At 46.7% G+C, this 18952-nt stretch overlaps 1 pseudogene; it reads left to right on the top strand.

Moving 5' to 3' along the window:
• Positions 1-691: 691 nt before the first annotated feature.
• Positions 692-16962, top strand: LOC136460285 (probable LRR receptor-like serine/threonine-protein kinase At3g47570; annotated as a pseudogene).
• Positions 16963-18952: the final 1990 nt, after the last annotated feature.

Below are 18952 nucleotides of genomic sequence, written 5' to 3'. Positions count from 1 at the left end.
ATGAAATGCTCTCAGTGAAGTTTCACTCAGTTTCCAACGTGTGTGAATGAAACAAAACGATCCCAGCGGAGTTTCATTCCTCTGTTAATGCATTAACAACCCTGCTCATCTCCTCTCTCCTTATAATTTCTATGTCATGTTATTATTTTTTTCTGATGTGTCACCTCATCGAATGAGAATGAATTTGCATGCGGTGCCCCAACAGTGGTGACAATGATATGCTCATGCGTCAACTACGTGGTCTTCGCACATCGTTAGTGGGTGTGGGACGTAGTCTGGTCGTGCTCCATTACTAACGACCCAAGGACTAGAATAAGGCCTTGTTCACTTCATGGGGAATGAGCCCCCGGAAGAATTCCGGCCCGGAACCATTCATTAATTTATATAAGATTTTCACGTCCGGAATACTTCCTCCCGTAATATCGGCTAACCGAACGGAGCCTAATGATGGTTGCACCGCAATACTAAAGGAAAGGGAGAAAATCCTCGCAAGAAAGAACAAAAAGAGTAGGTCGATATGTTCCTAAGGACTCTTGGTCCATCAAAGGCGCGTACATACACACACTAAAAAGAAGTCAAGTCTTTCATTCGTCGCTAGTGGTGCGCGTAATCAGTGTTGCGTGCAATTATATTATTGAGATTATTTAGGCCAGCGTCATGATCACGGTGATTAGCAGCCGTGTAAAGGTGTATGGTGTGGTCCGGTGGTGCCTTACCATCAAGCACAGGAGAGCTGAGGAACGCACTTAACTGGGCAAAAGAGACGTTACAGGGTTATAGAGCAAAGTGCTGAGTATTATCTGAAGTTGCTTGGGGGCAGCCGGCAAGGCTCATTCAGTGTCACTGATGCATCATTAGAGACGTCGCAGTATAAATAGCACCCCCGAGCAGTGTCTACTTAGCAAACAACTACTACTGCTGTCTCTTGGTCGATCATAGCATATAGATACCAAAAACAATCCAACGTGGGTGGCATGGCGCTGCGCTCGCTGAGCTTCCTCCTGCTGCTGCTATCCTCCTTGGTCACCGTCTCCGCACTTAGTGCCATAGAAGGTGACGAGGAGGCCACGTTGCTGGCTTTCAAAGCAGCGGCAATCAGCAACGGGTACAACGACCCACTTGCTTCGTGGAACCGCAGCACCACCGGTCAGTGGCGAATCTAGGATTTTGTCTCAGGGTATGCCGCTAAAAAATTTTCATATATAATTCGGTAAATCTATTTCAACAATTCGGTAATAATTATAAAATTGACAACATGATTCGGTATATATGCACTAAATAACACAATAAGGCTTAAATTCATGGATTAAGTTCAAACCATCCACTAAGTATAGCATAAATAGTTCAAAAGCCATATCAATAATTGAAATAAGGCATAAAAGAGAACCAGAGACTTACAATGCTATTTTTGTGACTATTTTATTCGACGCTTTCAAAGGGACATAAATATATTGATTATATTATCTTCATCAACTTCAAAGAAAATATCCCGCTCAATGAAAGTGATTAGACAGTCATCCAGAAGACTATCTCACATCTTATTTCTTAACTTTGTTTTCACAAAAACCATTGCAGAAAATACCCTTTCAACACTTGCCGTTGCCACAGGTAGAAGCAATACCAATTTGAGGAGCTCATAAACCATATCGTACACTTTGTGCCTCTTTGTTTTAACAAGCTTAACTGAGAGATCAACAATATTGTCTAGACCTTTGAAGCTATCATCATGTCTCATGTCATCAATATAAATGTCTATCTGCAACTCAAGTTTAAGTAAATTATTATTTGAGAACTCCTTTGGGTAGAACTCAGCTAGTCTACGTAGCTTCTGTGCATCAAAAGAAACAAATGACTTGGAAGGACTGAAGGCCGACATACAAGACAACAACTCCATATTAATCTCATCAAACCAATTATCAAGTTCTTGACTTATTTGATCAATGACACCAATATATATTTCTCTTCTAAAGTGGTCATCATTGGTTTGCTTTTGGGCACGAGCTTTCCTTGCTGATTTTTCATAAGGAACATAATCACCATCCATAGCAAGAACTTCAACACCATGTTTATCGCAAAATGAAGTGACCTTCTCAAGAAAATTATCCCAACCATCAGACCTCAATTTTTGCATTCTTTTCTTTGCCACATTAACAAGTGATATTGCATTAAGAATATCTTAGTCCCTTCTTTGCAAACACTCAGATAACTCATTTGTATATCCAAGAATAATATATATTAAGTGTGCAAAGAAAACAAACTCAAAGTTCTCAAACGCTCCGGTCACAAAATGTATTTTGGTCCAATCATCCTTATATGCAGGATCATCCCCAAGATCAACCAGTACATCATGGATTGCTTCATACATAGTAATGATGCTGCATACAGTTTTGTAATGAGATCCCCATCGAGTATCTCCAGGCCTAGGCAAACCCATCTCTTGATGTAATCCAGTTCCAGATTCAATTTCACCACAGTCAAGTGCTTTCTTGACATTCTCAAGCCTAGCATTTCTAAGCATGTCATGACGCTTACAGGAAACTCCAACAATATTCAACAAGATAGATATTTGATCAAAAAAAGTCTTGCAATCAGTATTTCCCTTGGCAACAGCAACAAGAACCAATTGGAGTTGATGAGCAAAATAATGAATATAATAAGCAGAAGGTGATTCTCGCATGATCAATGTTTTCAACCCTTTAATATCTCCTTTCATGTTGCTAGCCCCGTCATATCCTTGACCACGGATTTGAGTCATAGTCAAGCCATGACTAACAAGTAAAGCTTCAATTACATCCTTAAGTGATAAAGAGGTAGTATCATCTACATGAACAACTTCAATGAAATGCTCACATGGCCTTCCCAGTTTATCAACATAACGCAAGTAAAGAGCTAGTTGTTCTTTATGTGATATATCACTAGACTCATCAGCTAAAATTGCATAGGGCTCATCACCAAGTTCTTCAATTATTTTCTTTCTAGTTTCTAGGGCACAACAGTGAATAATTTGCTTTTGTATGTCTGGGCTAGTTAAGGTACAGTTACCTGGAGCATTATCCAAAACATACTTCTTCACTTCTTCACTATTTTCGGTAAGAAATTTCAAAAGTTCAATGAAGTTCCCTCTGTTGCTAGATTCTTCACTTTCATCATGTCCACGAAACGCCAACCCTTGATGCAAAAGAAACTTGATACATCTAAGTGAATAAGTCAATCTTTTCTTATAAAGATGAAGATCCTCGTCACTCCACTTCTCAATATTATAATTAATTGCTACCTTGGGATCTGTAAAGCCAATGTATCTCTCTTGAGCTGCAATATGTGCCTTAGAACCCATATGTTTGTGAAGTGCTTTCTCTCCTATATTCCAATTCTTCCAGCCATCAACAGTAAATGTGTCTGACCCAGTACCCTTCTTGAACAAATAGCATATGAAGCAAAACACAACATCCTTCTTAATACTATACTCAAGCCAATCATTATTATACATCCAACAATAGTTGAATCCCCGATCTCTATCTGAAATCTTTCTTTTTGGAAAATCATGTGCAAAAGGTTTGAATGGACCTTTAATAATATATGCTCTTCGAATTGCATCTTGATCGTTAACAGGATATTTTAGAATAGGATGTCTTTCACCTGGATCATGTGGAAGGTGATTGGTGTCATAAACTCGTGGCAGTGAAGACGGTTGTGGCGGTGGCATAGGATTTACAATTTCCTCAACTACTCTCTCATGAATCTGCTCTTCCACCACAGGTTCAATCGGATCAGGATTAGAAGTAGCAGCAGCTGCCGCAGCCTTCTTCTTTGCTGCACGCTTCTGAAAAAGAGATGCAATGTCCACGTTTCTCTTCATAACTGCATAAATATTATAAAGAACACAATGTCAAATAATTAAATAAATTGCGCTTGCACGATTGAACTCTCTTATGCGATTATGGATCACTCACATGATATGAGTACTGAACAAAAGATCAATCAAGATCGACTCTGATGTTGAGAAAAATCCTCCACCTCGCCGCGTGATAGATGATTCTATAATTTTAGCGCTAAGTAATTAGCAATTAAAGTACACATGAATTTTTTTAAAAAGCCAAAGAACAAAGATTGAATCTCACCAGAACAACTGTGATCACAAATTCACTTAGATACCGCCGGTGGCCAAACAGGACACGAGGTGGGAGGTTCTCTTCGTAACTGCACGAATATTAGAAAAACACGATGCTAAATAATGAAGCAATCTATTATTGTAATATTAGCAAATAACACAAGAGATTAGATCAGGGAAACTGAGAAAGTGTGGCGTAGTCGTACTCACTGCGTCTCTGTGACTCTGCCGTCAGCGTGTCCGGCGGCGCCGGCGCAGTGACCGTGTCTCTCGCTCCGCCCATCCGTGACTGCCTATCGAGATTAGATTAGGGAAAACCGAAAAGTCACGCTTACGCCTAACTGCGCCATGCACTTTGTGGTCCGTCGAGAATTTCTTCGGTCGCTCGCGCTCACCACGGGCCGTCCGATCGTCACCCAGTTAAGCTTGTTGAAGCCCGTGGATCCCTGACGACGTATCGTTGATGACATGCCCGATCGTCACCCAGTTACTGCATCATGCATATGAAGCCGGAAGGCCGTGAGAAAACTGGTCCAGCCTGTCTTAGAAGTTAGAACAGGCCCAGTTCTTAGACGGGCCAATAGCCCAGGCAAGCTGAACCAACGCTGTGCCTCAGGTTACTCGATTCAGAGTCGTTGATTACTCGATTGTTACTGTGCCGCAGGTTACTTGATTGTTACTGTGCCACAGGGTATGCCAGTGCATACCTGGCATACCCTGTGCCTCCGCCACTACCACCGGTGGGTACTGCAGCTGGGAGGGCGTAAGGTGTCGGGGCACACACCGCCGAGTGGTGGCGTTGAGCCTCCCATCCTATCGGCTCACTGGCATCCTCTCTCCTGCCATTGGAAACCTAAGCTATCATCCTCGAGGATTCTGAACCTGAGCTCCAATGGGTTCAGCAGGAACATCCCCGCGAGCCGTGGTCGTCTGCGCCATCTCCATATCCTCGACTTGAGTAACAATGCCTTTTCTGGCTTACTTCCCGCCAACTTGAGCTCTTGCACCAGTCTAATGATCATGGTCATTAGATCCAACAATCTCAGCGGGAACGTGCCCCTTGAGATCGGTCATAACCTGAAGCATCTCAAGGTGCTCAACCTGAACGGCAACAACCTTACGGGACAGATCCCGGCGTCGCTGGCTAACTTGTCATCGTTGAGTTATTTTAGACTCGCATTCAACCAGCTCGAAGGTACCATCCCGACTAGCATTGGCGTCCTCAAGGACCTCAGTGTTCTTGATCTCGCCTTCAACAACCTCTCTGGCGAGCCCCCAATATTCCTTTACAATTTGTCTTCCTTGGAAATGTTGCAGATTCCGTGGAACATGCTCAGTGGTAGCCTTCCTACCGATATCGGCAGCAGGTTCCCCAGCATGCGAATCCTCCGTATATATCAAAACCAGTTCACGGGGATCATCCCTGCTTCACTCTCCAACCTCACATCGCTCCAAGTACTCGACCTCTGGCAGAATATGCTTAAAGGACATGTGTCTAGCACGATTGGTAGAATACGAGCTCTGCAAAATCTATACTTGTCCGACAACATGCTAGAAGCTGACGATGGGAAGGGGTGGGAATTTATTGCTTCTTTGTCAAACTGCAGCCAGCTCAAAGTATTAGATCTCTCTAACATCACCGCTTTCACTGGACACCTACGAAGCTCAATAGTGAATCTCTCAACAACCCTGCAGTTCCTCGACTTTAGTGCTACTGGGATTTGGGGAAGCATCCCCTCGGCCATCGGCAATCTGGTGGGCCTCGAATTCCTTGATGCTCATGATGCCTCCATATCCGGAGTAATTCCAGATAGCATCGGCAAGCTACGAAACTTGACTGAAATTTATCTGTACAATAGTAACTTGTCTGGCCAAATACCTTCATCTATCGGAAATCTCTCAAAGTTAGCTATCCTTAATGCATTTAGTAGCAATCTAGAGGGGCCAATTCCGCCAACCATAGGGAAGCTGAAGAGTTTATTTACCCTTATTTTGTCAAGTAACCACCTGAACGGTTCGATTCCAAGAGAGATTTTTGAACTTTCTTTCAGTTACTTAGACTTGTCATACAATTCACTATCAGGACCTCTTCACTCCCAGGTCGATAGCTTACAAAACCTTAACCAACTATTTCTATCCGGGAACCAGTTGTCTGGCGAGATACCTGAAAGTATTGGGAAGTGTACGGTGCTGCAAGACCTTTGGTTGGACGATAACTTATTTAACGGAAGCATACCTGATAGGATTCCTGATCCTACCAGCAACGTTGCGTAGCTTGTATGGGTGTGAGGGAGGAGGAGCAGGCCTGGAGCCTCGCTGCCGGCGGCTGGGTGCCGTCGCCGAGGTTGCAGGCGTGGAAGATGACAGGGGGGTGGCTAGGGCAAATCCCAGCTCCCTGGGGGAAGCCAGAAACAATTAAGATTGTTTCTGCTTAATTCTCAATAATCCCAATTACAATAATTTATACTCTAAAATATCCTTTTACGGAATAACCCTCAAGCTAATAGGTAAATATTAATTCACCGTAAACAATAACTAAACGGGCCTATTCAGCCACTATTGGACCGGTTGCGCCTCTTATACTGTATACCGGTCATAACATCTCTTCCCTCCTCGGCAAACAGCTCGTCCTCGAGCTGGACCTCAGGATATTGCTCCTTGAATTCTTCCAGCGGCTCCCATGTCGCATCATCCACTGGAAGCCCCTGCCACTGGACAAGAACGCGCCACTCGCCGCGACGGAGTTGAGCGCGCAGCACCCGCTCAGGCGCTTGAAGAAGGCGATCCCCTCGCACGGCAGGCGCTCCCCGCTGGCGACGGTGACATGGAGGTGCGTGGCACCCGAGGAAGAGAGCGCCAAACGGCACATCACGTGGCCCTGGAGGAATGTATGCGTGGACCCGGTGTCCAGCAAGGCGAGGAGTCATTCGCCCTTCAACGACATAGGCAGGAGCATTGTCTTTTCCGTTCGAATGCCTGCGAGAGCATACATCGAGACAACAAGGGCATTAGTTGTAGGCTCCTCTGCCAGAGTAGCTGAATCCTCCGGTGGCACAGCCCCTTCGTCTTCGGCGGTCGCGTATTCGTCGATGGTCTCAAGGTAGAAAAGGCGCTTGCACACGTGTCCCCGTGCATACTGCTCATCACAATTGAAGCAGAGGCCCTGGCGTCGCCGCTCCAATTGTTCCGCCGGAGTCAGACACCGAAAGCGCGGCTGACCGGTGGCCATAGGAGACAGGGCCAGCAGCTAGGTGGCAGGAGCCCCTCCCATTGCTGGTGCAGCAATGGACAGCCGTGGTGGTGTTCGCCCACCCTGCTGCTGTGGCAGTTGCGCCGGCATGAAGGCCGCCGCACGACACTCGAAGGCCTGCGCGAGGTACATCGCGGTCTACAGGTCAGGCGGGTGCTGCAGCTCGACGTCCACCTAGATGTGCTCCGGAAGACCGCCGACGTAGAGCTCGTCCTTCTACCGTGGGTTCAGATCATGCGCGTGGTAGAGAACCGCGTTGTAGCGGTTGGAGTACTCCTGTACCGAGGAAGTGAAGGGCAGCCGCGCGAGTTGAGCGAGTCATGTGCCCTACGTTGGGGGCCCGAAGCGGAGTTGGCACAAAGCGCGAAAACGATCCCAAGCTGGCATGCCTTCATCCTGCTCTAGCGTGTAGTACCACATCTGGGCGTCTCCGCGGAGGTGGTACGAGGCGAGCCAGGTCCGGTTCGAGTCCAGGGTTCGCTGTCTGCAGAAGAATTGATCACAGTGGTTCAACCAATTGAGTGGGTCGGCGCTGCCATCAAACGTCGGAAACTCTAGCTTGTAGAAACGCGGGGGCACGTGTGCTCCTTGAACAGCTGCGGCGGCGGGAGCGCCACCCTCCATGGCGATAGCCATGGCTGCGTCGTACCCAGAGGGTAGCGCAGCCGAGGATGGGGCGCCTCTGTAGTAGAGGTTACCCGCAGCGTCACCGTAGAAGATGCCGGGGGTGAGAGGCAGGGACACATCCCCACCCGCACAGGCATGCGGTGGTGGCGCCGTCGACGTGGAAGTAGCCATGGTGTAGATCGGAGCGGCTGCGGAGCCCGCCATCGCCCATGACGGGATTGGTGACGGCGAAGGCGGCCACGAGAGCATGTGGAGGGGGAGTCCAGTGCTCGGAAGCACCGGCAGACTCATGGGTGGCACCGCCGTGGAGTGATCTGCGGGTGCGGCAGCCGGCGTGGGGAGGGTGGGTTGCGGCGGGGGTGGTGGAGGCAATGACGCTGGCGGAGGATGTTGCTGCGTGAGCCCCATCCACGTGGCTTGCATCGCCGCGATACTCCGGTTCATCACGGCCATATTCACCGACATCTCGGCGACAACCGCGGCGAGGGAGTCCAACGTAAGGGGCCGGGCACCCGAGGACGCGGGGGAGGCTGCCGCAGAGGATACCGCCGACACGGCGGAGGAAGAGGACTGCGGCAGCGGAGGGGTTGGGGGGAAACTGGACTGCGGCAGCGGAGGGAATGGAGGAGAACCTGACATAGCTGATACCAGGTTGATAGGATTCCTGATCCTACCGGCAACGTTGCGTAGCTTGTATGGGTGTGAGGGAGGAGGAGCATGCCTGGAGCCTCGCTGCCGGCGGCTGGACGCCGTCGCGAGGTTGCAGACGTGGAAGATGACAGGGGGCGGCTAGGGCAAATCCTGGCTCCCTGGGGGAAGCCAGAAACAATTAAGATTGTTTCTACCTAATTCTCAATAATCCCAATTACAATAATTTATACTCTAAAATATCCTTTTACGGAATAACCCTCAAGCTAATAGGCAAATATTAATTCACTGTAAACAATAACTAAACGGGCCTATTTAGCCACTATTAGACGGGTTGCGCCTCTTATACTGTATACCGGTCATAACATACCCCAATATCTAAACAAGGCTCTAACTACACTCAACCTTTCAGTGAATGAGTTGTCTGGTAGTATTCCAGATGCCATTGGAAGTATCAGCGGACTGGAACAATTGTATCTGGCGCACAACAATTTGTCAGGACCAATCCCTTCAGTTCTACAGAATTTAACAGCATTGTGGATGTTGGATTTGTCCTTCAACAATCTGCAAGGGGAAGTGCCAAAAGAAGGGATTTTCAGAAATTTTGCTAACCTGACAATCAACGGAAACAACAAGCTTTGTGGAGGAATACCCCAGTTTCATTTAGTTCCATGCAAGACAGATTCTGTGAAAAGGAACAGAGGGAAGTTGAAGTATCTTAAAATAGCACTAGCAACAACCTTTGCACTCTTCCTATTAGCCATTGTCATTGCACTCTTGATCTACAGGAAGCAGAGAAGAAAGCAGAAGGGTGCATTCGAACCACCAATGGTTGAGGAACAGTTCGAAAGAGTTTCTTATCATGCTTTATCAAACGGAACCAATGGATTCTCCAAAGCCAATTTGCTTGGTAAAGGGAGCTTTGGGACAGTCTATAAATGTTCTTTTCAATCTGAGGAAACTGTTGTAGCTGTGAAGGTTTTTGACCTTCAACAATCAGGCTCTACTAAAAGTTTTGTAGCCGAATGTGAGGCACCGAGAAGGGTGCATCACCGCTACCTCATGAAGATCATCACATGTTGCTCAAGCATCAATGAACAAGGTCAGGATTTCAAGGCATTGGTTTTTGAGTTCATGCCGAATGGTAGATTGAATCGTTGGCTGCATACAGAATCTGGCATGCCCACTTTGAACAATACTCTTAACCTTGCACAAAGGCTCGATATCGCTGTTGATATCATGGATGCATTGGACTACCTTCATAATCACTGCCAGCTACCAATCATCCACTGTGATCTCAAACCAAGCAACATCCTTCTTGCAGAAGACATGAGCGCTCGAGTTGGAGATTTTGGCATATCTAGAATCATTTCAGAAAGTGAAAGTATAATTCTACAAAATTCCAACAGCACAATTGGCATAAGAGGCTCCATTGGCTATGTCTGTAACGTCCCGCCTCTCCGAGGCCGGGCCCGCTTACATTTGACAGCTTCTCTAGGATATAGACTGCCCTCACAGACCAACACATGTCTTTTCTGCGTACTTTGTCCTCACTCGTGTGCACCCGGGAAGAACTTCTCGGTCGGTCATCCATCGCTCTAGGCCAAGCACGCTTAACCTCAGAGTTATTTGCAGATGGGCTTCCGGAAAAGAAGTTGCAACTTATTGGTATGAGTATCCTATTAATCCTGTTAAGCTCTGGGCCGGGATGTTACATCCTCACCCCCTTAAGAGATCGACGTCCTCGTCGATCAATCCCAAGCCAGGAGCGTCCTCTCTTGGCCACGTCCATGTGTCTAGAGCCAGCACATGTGCCATGCTGTGTGACCACGACGGATCCACACCAGCCATACGCACCATGCCTGCGCAACTACGACACACACGCCCGTGAAACCGCGAGAGTCGGCTCTGATACCATTCTGTAACGTCCCGCCTCTCCGAGGCCGGGTCCGCTTACATCTGACAGCTTCTCTAGGATATAGACTACCCTCACAGACCAACACATGTCTTTTCTGCGTACTTTGTCCTCACTCGTGTGCACCCGGGAAGAACTTCCCGGTCGGTCACCCATCGCTCCAGGCCAAGCACGCTTAACCTCAGAGTTATTTGCAGATGGGCTTCCGGAAAAGAAGTTGCAACTTATTGGTATGAGTATCCTATTAATCCTGTTAAGCCCTGGGCCGGGATGTTACAATGTCGCTCCTGGTCAATTCTATGTTTTTTATTTTTTTCTTGATTCCAAATCCTTCTATAAATATGACATGCTAATCAATACTTTCTTTTTCTTTTGCACAATAATAGAGTATGGTGAAGGTTCTCCCATCACAACTTTTGGCGATGTTTATAGCCTTGGCATATTGCTGCTCGAGATTTTCACAGGGAGGAGCCCAACAGATGATATGTTTAGAGGTTCAATGGATCTACATAAGTTTTCAGAGGATGCTCTTCTAGGTAACATCTGGGAGATAGCCGATAAGACAATGTGGCTGCACACTAGCACCTATGACAGTAATACAAGAAACATAATTGAGAAATGTTTGGTTCATGTCATTGCTCTTGGGGTATCCTGCTCAAGAAAACAACCTAGAGAGAGGACACTGATACAAGATGCAGTCAATGAGATGCATGCTATCATAGATTCATACCTCAAGTTTGCCAGAACTCTTGTGGTGGAAGATGGAGTAGGAACGATTTTTCTGTAATTTTTAAACAACAGTGAATAAAGTAGAGCTGAAGATGGGCAAGATGTTTGCATGTGATAATTGAATAAAATAATTGAAGGTATCTATGATGCTTGAATTCTATTATTCTGTCGTTAAAAATCTGTATTTCTTTATATCAGATTTAATGCAAATGGATTGTTATGTGAAATACAATAATTGGTGCATAAATCAAATAATAGAAACTTTTTCACCTGTAGTTTGCTCAATGGTATAGTTGAACTCTAAAATCAGTTATCTCTGGACATTTTATAGTGTATGGGGGTGTTCTGGTGCTATTGTTTGATATGTCCATTGCCTGCACACAACAAAGGAGTAGCCCTCTCTCATGAGGCGAAAGAGAAGGTTATTTTAGGGAACACATTGGCTCCACGGCCCACAGGTCTGCAACTATCAACTGACACTCCCTTGGGTATAATCAGCAGGACCTTTCCGACTTGGACGCTCCGTTCACCCAAGAAGAGATCAAAGACACAATATATGCCATGTCGCCTGATAAAGCTCCGGGTCTAGATGGCTTCACCGGGGCGTTCTTCAAAGCTTGTTGGGAGATCATCAAGGATGATATGACTGACACAATAAACAGCTTATTTGCAATGAACTCCTAAGGCTTTGAGTTGCTCAATTCAGCCAACATCGTCCTCCTCCCAAAAAAAACGGATGCGCTCAAGATTACGGACTTTAGGCCCGTCAGCCTCATCCACAGCATTGCAAAAATCTTCTCCAAGCTCCTTGCAAACAGGCTTGCACCCCGGCTGGATTCCTTGGTCTCCAACTGCCAAAGTGCCTTCATAAAGAAGAGAAGCATCCACGACAATTTCTTGTATGTCCAGAATACAAAAATTTGCACAAGCTGAAAATGTCGGCCCTCTTTATGAAACTAGATATCTACAAAGCATTTGACACTGTCAGCTGGGGGCTTTGTACCATAAAAATCACTAACCATGAGAAAAATGAAATTAGATAAATCCTACACAATCCCCTTCAAAAAAATCCTACACAAAAAAACATTTCCATGGACACCAAGTAAACCAATCCGGAATATAAGGATCCACGCATTGAGTTGTAGTGCATCACATATATATCCAGTTTAATTTTTTGAGAGAAAAATATACAGACACAAAAACTCAGCAGACACCAGCATATGTAGCACCAATCCTCAACATGGATATTCAGTGAATAAATTTCGTTAGGAACTGGTAAGTAAGGATGGGAAAAGTAACTTATATAGGACCAACATAGAAACGGAAGTACCTAAGAGACGGTGCTGAGGTTGCTGAATACCGGGAGAAAGGAACTTTCCATGGTTATGTAAATCTTGGAAGGACCAAGCAAGGAAACCAATACATCAAGCACTATGAAACATTACTATGGGTGGAGCTACATGCTGTAAGTCAGAAGCAAACATAATGGAGGTGGAGTAAAACAAATGGGTATTGGATTAACCAACATAGGTTTCTTGGATTAAAAGAAAAGATTTACAAACCCATACATTTTTTTCCTGAACTGTAAAAACATAATATAGTACATAACTCTTGATCAGGTAAAAATCACAGCTATGAATTAGCACGCAAAAAAAAATTATTGTTTAGTACTGAGGTTTCCTTTAGACAGTTAGAGCGCACAGTATAATAGAACTTATGAACATGAAATTCATCTCGTTTCAATTTAACATATAGGTGTATTTCTCAAAGGCAATTCCAAAGCATCAAATTTCACAAATTGGCTAACATGCAGTACCAATGTTTGGTAGTCTAAATAAATCATGGTCGTGCTATTGTAGAGTTAAACACCCGTGTATTTGGATTCATACTATAGATAGATATCCTGATTAAGTAACATATGAGTTGGAAACCCTTAAAATAACTGGCACTTCATGTTCCCTGCCATGGAAGGCAGTACCTGCTTCCATTTTTTACAGGAAACTGGTTTGACATTAGTAACTCTACTCAATACAGAAGTAACTTTGAAATGGTAAAACCTCAGTACCAAGCTATCAACTATCAAGCTCACTGAAAAATAGGTTTGCTTTTCGAAATCCCAACTACAGCACTAATCATCTCTTATCATCCATGTTCACATATGTTGTCGTGCTCGCCTTTCTTTGTCATTAGAGAACTGTCAAACTGAACCTAAAAGCTGTACCTTCCTAGGCAGGACAAATTGAAAAATGGACTGAATCAAGTATCAAGCTCACTGAAAAATAGGTTTGCTTTTCGAAATCCCAACTACAACACTAAACATCTCTTATCCTTCCATACTGCATGACAAAAATTTTGCTGGACATGAATATATACGGGAAATCTTGATAAAGGGAAACAAAACAATAACAGCAGCGTCCTAAAAATTAGGGTTTGGGAATCGGTGACCAGTGGAGCCCCCATCGGCTAGGGTTTCTTACCGCGTGGCTGCTGCCGTTCGCTGTGGCGAGCTTCAGCGCCGCCGCCGAAGAGGCAGCTAGGGTTTCTTACCGGTGGGAGAAGGCAGCGTTGGGGGAAGCCGCGCCGACGGCCACCGGCGTGGCTGGGTCGTGGCACTCCGTGGCGACGGCCACCATTGGGGCCCATGCGCGGTGCTGCGGCCGCAGGCCGGGGAGCCGTCGTCCCGGCAGCGCGCCGTGCGGCCATCCGGCGTCGCTAGGGCTGGCTGGCATGCCACCACGTTGGGAGAGAGGGAGAGGGCGGGGGAGAGGGAGGAGGGAAGAGGGAGGAGGGCGGCCTCAGTTGGCCCGAGGACCGGTGGCCGTCGCCGTCGCCGTCGGGGCGCCGTGGCCCTGGTCACCGCTGCCTTGGGAGAGAACGCGAGAGAGAGGACGGGAGAGATGCCGTTTTTTTGGTTGAAAGGAGAAGCGGAAGCCGATGTATATATTTGTTTCTCTAGATTCTGAAGAGAAGCGGGAGAAGCAGAGGAGAAGTAGTAGAAGGCAACGAGAAGCATGTGAAGCTGATCCAAGAAGAATCCGTTTCAACAAATCTGAGCCACACGATCGCGGATCGAACGGTTGGAAACATTCAGGGTGACGTGGACGGTGGTTCCTTCGGGAAACCACCGCGGGCTTGTATAGGTAAAAGCCTGAACTTTGTGACGCTGCGTTGTAAGTGTCGGCAAACCTTGTTCGGGACCAGCAGCAGAGATTGTGGCGAGAGCTATCAAAATCTATGTTGGGGATGTTAGTTACTCCTACGTGCTCTAGTTAGGCAGCATGTTTATTTCGTGCATGTGTGCAGGCTCCAGCTTGTGGTGATCGCGTACAAATTGGATGTAGTGGTAGTTTGTTAGCCATGAACCAGGACATGCCGCCATGGCCGGGCGACGTCGTGCGTGGGGATGGACGCGCGCCTTTCTCGCGTCGTGCGCGCCATGAGCGGCATGATCTTTCTTTCTTGTTTCAATAAATGGCAACACATGCATCAGAAAACGCTGCGCTTCTTGCAGCACAAATTTCCTGTGTCCAGTTCTTGCCGAGCTCCCTGCGATCGCGCTCACCGCCGCTCGGCTTCTAACAGGGGAGATGGGTGAACCTGCCCAAACGCAGCAAAGAGCTCAGGTGCGAAGTGTGGAGCGTTGGACAAGACCACCGGAGGGACAACTAAAGCTTGCGATGCTTCATTTATCCCAGGAGGGAAGTGCAGTGGATGGGGTTTTTTTATCAGGGACACCGATGGAGATGTTGCGCTAAGTGGATGGGGGCGTGTAAATAACTTGCTGAATGCACTCCAGGCTGAAACGATCTTGTAGGGTGTCCAAGCTGCGAGTAACTTTTTTTATTTTTTGAGATTAGCTGCGAGTAACTTTTTTATTTTTTGAGATTAGCTGCGAGTAACTTGAGGATTGGCCGATTGATCTTGGAGACGGATGCGCTGAAAGTTAAACAAGCACTGTCAACTGAAGAAATTGACTTGTCAGCGGCCGGTGGCCTTGTCGAAGAACTGAAGTTCACAGTGTCTACAAGCTTTGTTAGCTTTGAGTGCGTTCATGTTCCGAGAACTTGTAACAAGGCAGCTCATGTCCTTGCTGCTGCAGGTGTGGGTAGCGTTGAAGGGGAGGAGCACTTGTCGTGCAACATCCCAGATTGCGTCAGTGTAATTGTTGTTGACGATTTGTCAACAAAGTGCAATGAGATTTACCCAAGTTCAAAAAAAAGCGTCGGCATTACCTACCACCGCACGCAGCTTAATTATTATATCCAACCTGCATTATGCAGACTTTCTTCAGCGTTTTGCAACTCGGACGGTTGCATTATTGCCTTATACTCCCTCCGTTCTAAATTATAGGTCGCTTTGACTTTTTTGGTTCATCGATTTTGCTATGTATCTAGATATATTATTCTAGATGCATAGCAAAATAGATGTACCAAAAAAAAGTTAAAGTCACTTATAATTTGGAATGGAGTGAGTATGTATTAATCCTTTCCAAATTCAAATTCAAACGGTGAATGCTGAGCCTCGCGCAAGTTCGCGGCACGTCCAGTGTCCACGCGCCTTGTTTGTGTCAAAGCACGTCCAAATCTGAACGGTTGGTCTGGCGCGTAGAGAGTTGGCCAGGGTCGTGGCACGTCCAATTTCTAGTTGACTAGCCGCACAGACAATAATGTTGCCATTTCAGATGAGTTGCGTGTCTGTGTGTTTCTGACCTGCCTCTCAAAAAGTCTGCAAGTTTGGTCGGACTACCTTGGCCCGGCATAGCTTATACCTGCATCTGCATGCAATTGATGCCCACTCCGGCTCTACGTTCCTCTGATCGTTGACTTGTGAATTTGGATTAATTATGTTTGTCAAAAGCAGAGCTCTCATGGAGTCATGGCTGTCAGAGTCTAGCAGGCCGGTATACTAACTAACCTTTATACTAGTATTACTCTAGAGGAATCGATCGAGTTTGGATCTGTCTTTTGGATAGTAGTGGTTTGTAGCTGCACATTAAGAGCTGCCAAAGCCAAAGGTCAGCTCCTACAATAATCCACAAGACCAGAGGTAGCTGGACACGGTAAGTTGAGTGGAGTTTACATAACGAGGGAACGGAGCAAGGAAGCATCCAAAAGGATCGGGTGCCGTGCGTCCGCCGTACCCTCTGCCTCCGGTGCAGGCAGAGATACAGGGCCTGGTTTGATAGAGCTCTGGCTCCAGCTAAAACAGTTTCAATTATAGCTTCATCCATGAAGTAGATTCAGTTGGAGAGCTGAATCATTTTTTTTTGACTGTTTAGCAAAAATAGCTTCTCCTGATAGTCTAACAGGGTGAAATGTTAATAATACCCTTATTTTTTTCTTTTTTTCTTTTCCTTTTCAATCCCCAACGGCCCAACCTTATCCCGTTACCCATACCCACCGCAGACCGCACGACATCTCCATCTTCCCGAGCCGTTCGTTCAACGCCGCGGCGCCTCCGCTCGTCCCCAACGCCATGCCGCCTCCGCTCCTCCCCAAGGCCACGCCGCCTCCGCTCGTCCCCATTGCCGACCGCCTCCGCTCCTCCCCAAGGCCGCGCCGCCACCACATCAGGCGCGCGTTCGCAGCGCTCGTCCGCTCGGCGCCCTCGCAGATGCGCCGCCGCGCCGACGTTTTCCGCCTGACGCCCTGCCTACGCGGGGGCAAAGGAGATCCATGGGCATGATGGGGCCCGCTACGCCAGACGAAGCCGGAAGAAGCCACAAATCTCAGCTCCTACTCTCTCCTCCCTTGTCTCAGCGGAAATTCCAGGATTTCTTTCTAGGATGTGGTCAGCTTTGGAGGCGTTTGGCAGGTGGAGCCGAAAAACGGATTCAGGAGCCTGTAAGAATCTGTACCAAACGCTGCCTGCCACCTCGCGCCGCCGCTGGCCCGCTGGATCACGTCAAGCAGGCAGGCACAACACAAGCGTCGCGGCGGGCAGACAGACAGACAGGACAAAGGAATAATCAGCGGTGGTGGAGCCGAGCGAGGCCTGGGCTGTGCGTGCCTCTGTCTCTGCCTCTGTGCGCGTTGTAGCATTTTATTTGTATTTGATAATAATTGTCTAATCGTTGACTAATTAGGCTCAAAACGTTCGTCTCGCAGAGTACAACCAAACTGTGCAATTAGTTTTTGATTTCGTCAACATTTAGTACTCCATGCATGTACCGCAAGTTTGATGTGATGGTAAATCTTCTTTTTGCATAGTGTCAAAGTTGGAAATTTAGAGGAACTAAACATGGCCTTTGTTTGTTTGCAACGATAATGATAAGGCCACTCGTGCCAGACAAGTCTACAGCTAGTATGCCCATTACATACCAATGCTGCATTGGATCCACCGCCGTGAATGATTGATTTGCCGACGACATTGGAGAAGCAACAGCAAGCTAGAACTGTAGGAGTATATATCCGGGTGCGTGTATACCTCACGCGATTTACGAACCATCGAATTTGGAACTCGCCGTGAGGCCGGGCCGGTGAGAGTGAGATACGCAATAACCCCCCAAGTCACTTTCACCGCCGTGAGGCCGTAATATATACCGTGTTAAAAATGGATCCCCGTAACACGCACTGTCCTTGGGCATCGCAGCAAATGGACACGCACACATGAACTGTACACTGTCCGTTATGCGATACCTGCAGCGGCAACATACACAACCGAAATGGACACGCACACATGACCGACACGGATGGATGGAGATTTAGTGCATGTTTAGTTCCCAAAATTTCCCAAAAAATACTGTAGCCATGAAGTTCCTCAAAAAGTATGCACTGCAACTTTTTATGGAGCGTTTAGTTGCCAAAATATGAAAAAAAATTATACATCATTTAATGGACTGCATGCAACTTATTAATGGCATGCATGCATGACATTGCATGCAAGTCAAGACAGGAGTTCATGCATCCGTCCATCCTGGCGCCTCCTTCTCATCAGTACAGCAAACAACACGTATGTTCAGGAAACCAACAATTATTGTGAAACAAATCAAATGCCTAATGTTCACCCAGCAATGGTTCTCGAACAAAAAAATTAAAGTTACACAGTCGCCTCAAACAGACGACCAAATCATGTTCGATTAGCCAAACCGATTGCGATGGATTCCCGAAATGCATTCATCAGCTCAGAATCAGAACTACCGCTTGGAGGAATAGCTTCCGGCTGATCGGCATAGGCTTCTGCCGGCACATAGTTTTCATCCCGGTCACACCGATCAAAGTGCCTATCCCCTATGCCACTCACCCTTATGAAGTTATGAAGGGCACAACATGCAACAATGATTTGACTTTGTATATGGGGGGCATAAATAGGGACTTCTTTCATCATCCGCCACTTCATTTTCAACACTCCAAATGACCTTTCTATGACATTCCTAAGTGAAGAATGTGCATAATTGCAGATCTCAGTTTTACCTTGGGGTTCTGGTGCCTCTCGGTACTCCTGTAGGTGGTACTTTGTTCCCTTGTACGGTGCAAGATAACCTGGTCGGTTAGCGTACCCCGAGTCCACAAGGTAATATTTGCCTACACCATCCAAACAATAGTTAGTGTCCTGAACTTCAACTAGTATGCACAAAAATAGAACCAACTAATTGTATACCTGTTGGTGGATGTGGAAACACGTTGGTGTATGTTGTTGTCGCATCATTGAAGACCCTCATGTCATGCACTGAACC

This window comes from Miscanthus floridulus, chromosome 6, assembly GCF_019320115.1.
Source record: "Miscanthus floridulus cultivar M001 chromosome 6, ASM1932011v1, whole genome shotgun sequence".
NCBI classification, from domain to species: Eukaryota; Viridiplantae; Streptophyta; class Magnoliopsida; order Poales; family Poaceae; genus Miscanthus; species Miscanthus floridulus.
The sequence above is the reverse complement of the archived record's forward strand: the minus strand, read 5'-3'. Positions and strand labels throughout refer to the sequence as shown.